Source organism: Podarcis gaigeae (genome assembly GCF_964106915.1).
Source record: "Podarcis gaigeae genome assembly, chromosome: 9".
Taxonomy (NCBI): Eukaryota; Metazoa; Chordata; class Lepidosauria; order Squamata; family Lacertidae; genus Podarcis; species Podarcis gaigeae.
In genome coordinates this window covers 24,059,905-24,070,066 of record NC_139685.1, presented here as the reverse complement: position 1 = coordinate 24,070,066, position 10,162 = coordinate 24,059,905, and the positions used below count along the sequence as shown (strand labels likewise).

The 10,162-nt window shown below is 41.3% G+C and overlaps 1 long non-coding RNA gene across 17 annotated transcripts in view; it reads right to left on the bottom strand.

Moving 5' to 3' along the window:
* Positions 1–3,771: 3,771 nt before the first annotated feature.
* LOC310852507 overlaps positions 3,772–10,162 on the bottom strand; it is a 227,236-nt gene continuing 220,845 nt past the window's right edge. For all 17 annotated transcript variants that reach the window (XR_014568161.1, XR_014568162.1, XR_014568163.1 and 14 more), the window contains one exon: positions 3,772–5,078. This is a non-coding gene — a long non-coding RNA (uncharacterized lncRNA). The remainder of the gene's footprint in view (positions 5,079–10,162) is intronic.

Genomic DNA, 10,162 nt, shown 5'->3' with positions numbered 1-10,162 from the left:
CACCCACTAGATGGGCAGGTCAACCACTGGGTTGAGAGAGGTGCCCCCCTAATGTAGCAGTTGAGGTAGTAGCTGTAGCTCCTCACCATTCTTCCTGAGCACCTATCAACTATTCTCTATGAGTGTTTCTGTTCCCCCCCACACAATTGTTCCCATTTTCTTGAGTCAGCACCCTTCCTTTTCATTGCTGGGGTAGACTGGCTGGCCATCTCACAGGGTGAGCTGATTTTATGGGATGTTTGTCTACCATTGCTGGTTTCCTCATCAAGGAACCCTGAAAAGCTTCTAAGGAGCCTCAGTGTTTATGGAGGGAAAGAGAGATGGCCTTAATGAAATCTAGACACCATATTCCCCTTTTCTAAGAAGTGATCACAAAATGTAAGGGACGTCGGTCATTGATTTATACCTGCTGCCATAGTTTTACTAAAGAAACTGCTGTGGATCATGACTTACGCAATGTAATTTTTTGTTGCATGACTTCCTTGAGACTGTTAACAGTTGCAACGCGGAGAACGTATTTTGGTGTTCTAATAGCTTGGGAATGTAAGAAGAAGAACTGGCCAAAAATAAGGCTTAAGATAATATCAGGGGTGACTCAAAATGGCAGTAATGGTCAGTGGGGCAGAGCAAGGTTGTGTTGCTCAACTGGCTTCTCAACATGGAGGTGGCTGCAAGTAACCAAGAGAGAGAGGAGGAGAAGCAAGGAGGTTCACATGGTGTGGACACAGTAGCAGAGCCAATCTGACACGCCTAATTCTGCACCTGCACCGCAATGACCTCTCTGCCATCTTGCTCCTTTCCCATCTTGGTTACCAGTAGCGACCTGAGTGTTGGGAAGCCAAATGAACGACAGCACTCTGCCCCACTGCAATGTGGGTATGAACAATTTAACACATTTTGGTAATCCAAAGGGAAAGGTGTCTGTCCACAAGGAGCTAATTACACACACATATACATCAGGATCCCAGTCTGGATTGGGCCCCATGCACCTGCTACTTACCTTTTCAAAAAAACAACAACCCATATTTGTTATTGCTGATGCCACACTGTGGCATCATGTGTACTTTGCCCTTTAGCATCCCAAACTGACCACAGGCTTGTGGAGACCATCATCTGATCTATAAAAATAGTGGTGCGTAGGATGAGCTCACTGTGACATAACAAAATTAATTTTGTGTGTAATGCACAAACAATGATTCAGGTCTGCATTACATAACTGCTCTTTCTGCTTCTGAATATAGAACCTGATGTGCAGTTAATTAATAATACGCAAGGTATGTTCAAGAGTGATTTGGAGCTCCAGTGGAACAAATGTGTATATGCTTTGTAGATAAGTGTCCTGATGAAGTAATGCCAGTGTTGAAAGGTGGAAATAGCAGCAGGAGTGGGGACAGATTTTTCACACCTGGTATTTCTATAATTTCTTATGACACATCAAGCGTCTCTCATTTTAGGCTAGTCAGATTTTTTTATCCTTTTGCCAAAACACATAGAGATACATAATTTCATCCAAGGGCCATGGATGGTTAACATTAAATAGAAAACTAAAAAGTAAAATCTAATTAAAACAACTAAAATTTGATGAGTGAGAAAACTCCCTCCCAGGAAAGCATTGTCCTGTGTGCTCTATGTGACTTGTTCAGAGTGCGATATAACAGAGTGCAACGGTTGCTCACTTAGATACACTGGTGGGAATCAGGTCTACTGAAAACATTTTTGATGCTCCCATTTGGTATTTAAGTTGGCTGGGTAAAAAAGAAGACGACTGAGCTCATGATGACATCTTATTGTGCTATAGAGATTAGTGTGTTGGACTAGTGGTCAGTATGTTGGACTGTGACCAGGAAGATTAGGAACGCCACTCAGCCATGAAACCCACCAGAGGACCTTGAGCCAATCGCTGCCTCTCATTGTAGCCCTACCTCACAGGAATGTTGTGAGGGTAAAGTTGGAGATGGGGGGAACCATGTATGGCACTTTGAGCTCCTTGGAGCAAAGATGGGAATTAAATGTAAATAATATGTGGGACGCAGGTGGCGCTGTAGGTTAAACCACAGAGCCTTGGACTTGCTGATCGGAAGGTTGGCGGTTCGAATCCCCGTGACGGGGTGAGCTCCCGTTGCTCGGTCCCTGCTCCTGCCAACCTAGCAGTTTGAAAGCACGTCAAAGTGCAAGTAGATAAATAGGTACCGCTCCGACGGGAAGGTAAATGGCGTTTCCGTGTGCTGCTCTGGTTTGCCTGAAGAGGCTTAGTCATGCTGGCCATATGACCCGGAAGCTGTATGTCGGCTCCCTTGGCCAATAAAGAGAGACGAGCGCCGCAACCCCAGAGACGGTCACAACTGGACCTAATAGTCAGGGGTCCCTTTACCTTTTAATAATAATATGTATATATTATGTACCATATTATGTACTACATCAAGTGTAGGCAATGTTGTGCCCTACCGAAGTTATTGATCTACAGGTCCCAAGATACCAGAATAGCATGGGTCCTGAAAACTATGGTTATACTAAATTTGGTACTGTGATTATAGTATCTTGTGATCAAATTATATCAAGATTGAATATAGATTTTGTAGGGTACACATGAAAAAGATCAGTTGCAAAGCGTTTGTAACATCATGACTATTGCAGGAGTGGAGTCCTCCTGGTCCTGATTTCGTATCTCTGTCCAAAGGTTGTTCTATGTATGGTCCAGGGAGTTCACAGAGAAATATTCTATTTTCACTTATGTCATAGGGACTAAGGAAATTGGAGAAGCAAATGCACGAGACACATTGAATTGTAGATGTACTGCATTTTTTCCTCTTTTTGCTACTGTTTTAAGTTTGAATGCACACTTTGCCTGGTTTGAGCAACCTGCCAGCATTGCAGTATGACTAACAAGATCAGAAGCATCTTTATTACCATTTTACTGGCCCCATGTGCCATTTTCCCTCTTTATTTTATTGCTATTCCACTTCTGCCCGAGACAGTAAAAAAAAAAAAGGGAGACCTACGTTCACTTTTATCCCACTATTCAGCAGATGCTAAAAGGATACTAAAAGAATGATTTACCATTACCATCCATTTGTATAATCCATCAAAATGGGCTTTAGACTCTGCTCTTCCTAATAAGCTGGAGAACATGATATAAATCCAAATTTACCTTCTGTCGAAGTAATGGGAACAGGGACATTATTGCCAGTTACTGACAACTTAGGTCAACTTTGTATCAAAACTTTCCAAAGCTGTACAAGAGACCCTTTCCTTAACTGCAACTTGGATGTTGGTCAACATGCTGAATGCTGGAAGATTCAGGGCAGGTGAAAAAAAGTACTTCGTCATGCAGTGCATGGTTAAACTACAGAACTTGTTTCCATAAGAGGCAACGATGGTCACCAACTTGAATGGTTTTAAAAGAGGACTGGACAAATTGATGGAGGATGAAGCTATTAGTGGCTACAAGGCATGCTGGCTATGCCCAGCCTTCACAGATGAAGGAAGTGATGCTTTTGAGAACCATTTGCTGGAAGCCACAGGAGGGAAGAGAGCTTGTGTACTTGGATCCTCCTTGCCGGTTTTCCATAGGCATCTGATTGGCCACTGTGAGAACAGGATGCTGAACTAGTTGGGCCATTGGCCTGATCTAGTAGACTCTTATTATGCACACAACTCAGGTTAAAGCTTCCTGGCGGGATGGGTGAAGCAATGAAAAGGTTGCTCTATTGTTGTTGCTGCTGATGATTTGTTTTTTATTTATTTATTTTATTAAATTTGTATACTGTCATATACCCGTAGGTCTCAGGGCACTTACAACATAAACTCACAATATAAAAAACACAAAATACATAATAAAAACAACCACAACAATCACCCCCTCCTCCCCAACGCATTTTAAAAGGCCATTGGACGTCTCATGAAATCAACAGGAATACCCATTCAAATGTGGATCACAGTATATTAAATGGAATTAAAGGTCAGCCACAATCACTTAAACCATTTCTATATTTATTGGTCTGTCAACAGTCCCCCTACAAAGTTGTAAAGGAAGCTAATGAGTGTTCTAGGGCTCCCTCTCAATTTGTTCACAGCACTAGCCAGACTTAGCGGCCCTCATCATTGCTTTCTGCAAACTGCTTGTGTACTTTACAGTTACTAGTAACTGACAGAGAAGGTCCATAGAGGTAGACAACCTGCCCTTCAGTGAAGCTTTTCCTCCATTATTGAGGTGAGTCCACTATTAGTTTCTAGAAAAGTTCAGTGAATCCCAGAACTCACTTCAGAAATAAGTGTTCTTTAGCAACAGTAGCCCATTGGTGCCCTCCAGATGTTGCTGGACTACAATTCCCATCAGCACTGCTGGCTGAGGCAGATGGGACTTGTAGTCCAATCCTATCTGGAGGGCACTTCATTGACTAACCCTGTTTTAGATTATAAGGCCCAATCACGCTGGGAAAACCTTAAAAACTGGAGCAGGCCTGGACTTTGGTAATCTTTTGCAACATGGCGCCCTGTGCTACCCCAAAATGGATCTTCTCAACTATGGGTCTTCTCAATTTGGGAGGCCCCTCAGCTCAGCACTCTGTGCAGGAGAACCATCTACACTGCCCTAAATCCAGTGCTGATTGGAGGCAGTCTGGGAGTGGAGAAGCCTATCAAGTTTCCCTTTTCTGTTCTGAACATACGGATTCAGCCCAGTGATAGGATTGTGCTGCATCATTAATGTGCTGGCTATCTTACATCTTCATGATTTCTTGGTATATGCATTCTCAATTATTCAGCAGAGGGGAGTTGCAGAGGGGAGGAGAAATGCAAAATCTGAGGTCATTAACATTAGCAAGGCAAAGGGGAACAAGAGGGCAATAACAATCTGTCTCCTCTCTGGCTATTCAAAAGTCTTTCAAAAGCCTCTTTGAAAAAGATGTCGGTGGCATAATCCTCCAGAAGGCATTGATATGTTTCATTATGACAGTCGCTGGCAGCTCATCAGTTCTGCTCAGGATGTGAGCTTCTCCTTCCAGCAAGCGAACTAATTTGTTTCCTTCTATAGCTTTTAGATTCTCCAGCCTCTGGCCTTGTTCTTTTCAGTCTCACTTCTGAAAAAGACAACAAGGCAAACAAAAGTTTACATTTTCCGAACTGTCTTTCTGAACTGAGTCGGAGATGGAGACGGGAGGGAGGTTGTGATTGATGTCCAAGAATAAGGATGCTGGAGACAATCATTCAGACTCGAAATCTCAAAACACTGAATTATTCTGGAATACTTCCCCAGATATCACTGGGAGCTCTGCAGAGTAAATGATTCAAAGAACAACATGGATATGACCCAACCCTTTCCACACCTGGAGAGTAAAATGCAAAGTTCTACCATACTGCAATCATGGTGTGTAGGTTTCAATTTCCCCTGAAGAAAATCATTGGGGATTCTGGTCCCCCCCCCCCCATATAACTGCTATCAGTAAATCATGTTCTCGTTTGATTGGCTTTTGCCTTTCTTAATTTTTCTTCCAGTTTTATGGGATCCCTGTTGCCCACTTTCCTTTGGCTTACAGCACATGGCTCCCACCTGCTCAGTACAACTAGCATGACTGGAAGGGAGCAATTTCCCTCTTTGTTGCAGATCAGAGGTGCCAACCTCTTTGCGCCTCACATTACCATTAAATCACTGCCTTCCAAAAAGTACGCACACAACTTAGTAGGTTATAACATCCTATTAAAACAGCCCACAATTAGCAAATCCATTCACATAGCTATAATTAGCAAGATCAAAGCTGCAGTTGCCGTTGACAACTTAGTCTTCTATATTACAGTGCCAACATCATTTTACTATGATTTTTTCCTACTTAATTAAATGTGAAAAGTTGCAATCAGCATTTCCTCTTGTGCTGGCATAAGCTTCCCTAATTTGTGTCATTGTAACTGAACCGGCAGGGAGAAGAAAAGGAAAAGCAGACACCAATTGCTCAGAGTGAGGAGGCCCCAACTTTAAAGGCAGACCATTCTAGTTATTAAGGCTAATGTGAAGGGAGTAGATTCCATTCTAACATCTGGGGAAGCAAGCATTAGCAGCTAGATGAGGTTAGAGTTGCCTTTTCCAAAATTACCCTCCAGTGTGGGATTTCTAAATTATCTGGTTCCCCTCTTCCCATTTCATCCTCACAACAACCCTGTGAGGTAGGTTAGGCTGAGAGTAAGTGAATGGCTATTGGGACGTGGGTGGCGCTGTGGTCTAAACCACAGAGCCTAGGGCTTGCCGATCAGAAGGTCGACGGTTTGAATCCTTGCGACGGGGTGAGCTCCCGTTGCTTGGTCCCTGCTCCTGTCAACCTAGCAGTTCGAAAGCACATCAAGTGCAAGTAGATAAATAGGTACCGTCCAGCAGGAAGGTAAACGGTGTTTCCATGCGCTGCTCTGGTTCACCAGAAGCGGCTTAGTCATGCTGACCACATGACCCAGAAGCTGTACGCCGGCTCCCTCGGCCAATAAAGCAAGATGAGCACCGCAACCCCAGAGTCATCCATGACTGGACCTAATGGTCAGGGCTCTCTTTACCCTTTACCTTTAAGTGAATGGCTAGGTTTGCCATATTTCAGACAGTGAAAATCCCGTCAGAAAAGCTGTTGAGGTCTTTGTTTGTTTGGGGGCCAAAGATTGGAAAAAATGACACTGCCAACATGGGCTGCTATATGTCCAGATTTTCCCAGACATTTTCCTGATTTCCACGTGGACACTGCTGCCGACTGCAGCATTTTGGATATGTCTGGGAAATTCCAGATGTATAGAAACTCTATGACTTGCCCAAGATCACCCAGTGAGCTTCATGGCTGAGTGGGGATTTGTTTTTTTTTTATATATAATAATTTTTTATTGTTTTTACAAAACAAAAAAAAAACAGGGAACAAGGGTATAGGAAAAACAAACAAATCACAAACAAATACATAAAACATGACTTCCCCATACCTCCCCTTCTCTGCATCATTATTTTATAATGTGTCAGCAACCCTTCAGTCAATTTCTCTATATATTCTCATTAAGTTTCCCCCTTTAATTTACGATTTACAGCTGTAATTCTTTGTTTCTAGCCTCTCGACATCTTAACCGTCCAATATTTTACAATAGTTCTTAAGGTATACTTTAAATTTTCTCCAATCTTCCTCCACCGCCTCCTTCCTCTGGTCACGGATTCTGCCGGTCATCTCTGCCAGTCCCATATATTCGATCACCTTCGTCTGCCATTCCTCCAGAGTGGGTAGTTCTTGCATCTTCCAATACTTTGCTAAAAGAATTCTTGCTGCCGTGGTTGCATACATAAAGAAAGTCTTATCCTTCTTCGGTACCAATTGGCCCACCATGCCCAGAAGAAAAGCCTCTGGTTTCTTTGAAAACGTCCATTTAAGGACTTTCTTAATTTCATTATAGATCATTTCCCAGTAGGCCTTAATTTTTGGGCAGGTCCACCAAAGGTGATAGAAGGTTCCTTCAGCTTCCTTACATTTCCAACATTTGTTATTGGGCAAATGATAGATCTTAGCAAGCTTGACTGGAGTCATGTACCACCTGTAAATCATTTTCATAATATTTTCTTTCAAAGCAGTACATGCCGTGAATTTCAAACCGGTGGTCCATAACTGTTCCCAGTCAGCAAACATAATGTCATGACCAACATCTTGTGCCCATTTAATCATAGCTGATTTTACCGTTTCATCCTGTACATTCCATTTCAGCAGCAGGTTATACATTCTAGATAAGTTTTTTGTATTGGGTTCTAACAGTTCCGTTTCTAGCTTTGACTTTTCACTCTGGAATCCTACTTTCCTGTCCAGCTTAAACACTTCATTTATTTGGTGGTAATGTAGCCAATCTCTAACTCTATGTTTTAATTTTTCATAGCTCTTTAATTTAAACTTTTCTCCATCCTTTTCTAACATTTCATCATATTTTAACCAATTTGAGTCCATGTTAAGTTTTTTAACTGCTTTTGCTTCCATTGGTGATAACCATCTGGGGGTTTTATTTTCCATTAAATCTTTGTACCTGATCCAGACATTATACAATGCCTTCCGTACCATATGGTTTTTAAAACTCTTATGCACTTTCACCTTGTCATACCACAGATACGCATGCCAGCCGAGGTTATTATCATAACCTTCTAGATCTAAGATGTCTGTGTCCTCAAGGAGTAGCCATTGTTTTAACCAGCAGAAAGCTGCTGCCTCATAGTAGAGCCTCAAGTCCGGCAGGGCAAACCCCCCTCTATCTTTTACGTCTGTTAAGATCTTAAACTTAATTCTGGGCTTTTTGCCCTGCCAGACAAATTTAGATATATCTTTTTGCCACCTCTTGAAACACTCCATCTTGTCCAGAATTTGTAAAGTCTGAAACAAGAATAACACTCTCGGCAATACATTCATTTTGATAACAGCTATACGGCCTAACAAGGAAAGTTTCAGTCTAGACCATATATCTAGATCCCTTTTCACTTCTGTCCAACATTTCTCATAATTGTCCTTAAATAAATTAGCATTTTTTGATGTTAAGTTTACCCCCAGATATTTAACTTTTTTAACAATTTCCAAACCCGTTACATTTTGAAATCTATCTTTTTCTTCCGGTGTCAAATTTTTCCCCAACACTTTTGTTTTTTGTCTGTTCAGTTTGAATCCTGCCACTTGACCAAATATCTCAATTAGGTCCAACACTCTTTTCGTACTCTCCTCTGGCTGTTGTAATGTTAGAACTAAGTCGTCTGCAAATGCCCTTAATTTATAATGTTTCACTCCGACCTGAATACCTTTAACCAGCGGGTCCATTCTAATCATGTTTAACAAAACCTCCAGGACAGATATAAACAGGAGGGGAGACATAGGGCATCCCTGTCGTGTACCCTTTTCTATTGATATATCATCCATCACCATACCATTCACGATTAATTTTGCTTTTTGTTCTGCATATATCGCACCTATACCATTTTGAAATCTTTGGCCTACCCCCATTCCCTGGAGATTCTTCATCATAAAATTCCAATTAATATTGTCAAAGGCTTTCTCCGCATCCACAAAGATCAAAACTGCCTTTTTGTTAATGTCCATTTCCAACAGTTCCAAAATGTCTAAAATATTTCTCACATTACTTGACATATATCTCCCTGGGAGAAAGCCTGTTTGGTCCTTATGAATCTCCCCTACTAGCACTCTTTTAAATCTTTTTGCCAGAATGTCTGCAAAAATTTTATAATCCACATTCAACAGTGATATAGGCCTATAGTTTTTTACTTGGCTTTTGCCAGTCTCTGTCTTTGGTATAAGTGAGATGAATGCCTCTTTCCACGATTCGGGAGCCTTTTTCCCCTCCAAAATTTGATTGCAAACTTCTTTCAATGGTTGAGTCAACCATTCTTTTAACATTTTGTAATATCCTGCAGTTAAACCGTCCGGTCCTGGAGATTTCCCCAATTTCATATTCTGAATGGCACCCTCTATTTCTTGTTCTGTTATTCTCCCATTTAAGGTCATCTTATTCTGTTCTGAGATTTTTGAAAGTCCATATTTTCTGATGAATTCCTCTATTTCTTGCTCGTTTGTTGGGCCTTGCGCGTACAGTTTTTTGAAGAAGCTTTGAAAACAATTGCTTATCTCATTTGGTCTAGTGATTATTCTTCCATCTTCTTCCAAAGATGTTACAGTATTCAGTTTTTGTCTTTTTTTCAATTGCCATGATAGCAGTTTCCCACATTTATCCGCCGATTCAAATGTCTTTTGTCTCATCTGCTTTATCTTCCATTCTATTTCTTGATTCATCAGTTCCATATATTGCATCTGATAGAATTTTATTTCTCTTAATATTTCTTGTGACTTTGGTTTAGATCTTAACTTCTTCTCTTCTTCCTTTATTTTTTCCAGGATTTTCTCTTCCCTCTCCTTTTGCTTTCTTCTCTTTAGGGAATTCTGCTGAATAAGAAAACCACGCATCACGGCTTTACTTGCATCCCAGATTGTTCTTTTCTCCACATTTGTTCTTAAATTTATCTCAAAGTATTCTCTTAAAGTTTTTTGAGCCTTCTTGTAGATTTCTTCATCTTTTAAGAGGGTGTCATTCATTCTCCATCGAAATGTTCCCGCCGTTGTTTGTTTCATTTCCATTTTTACAGCATTATGGTCGGAGCAGGTTTTTGGGCAGATTT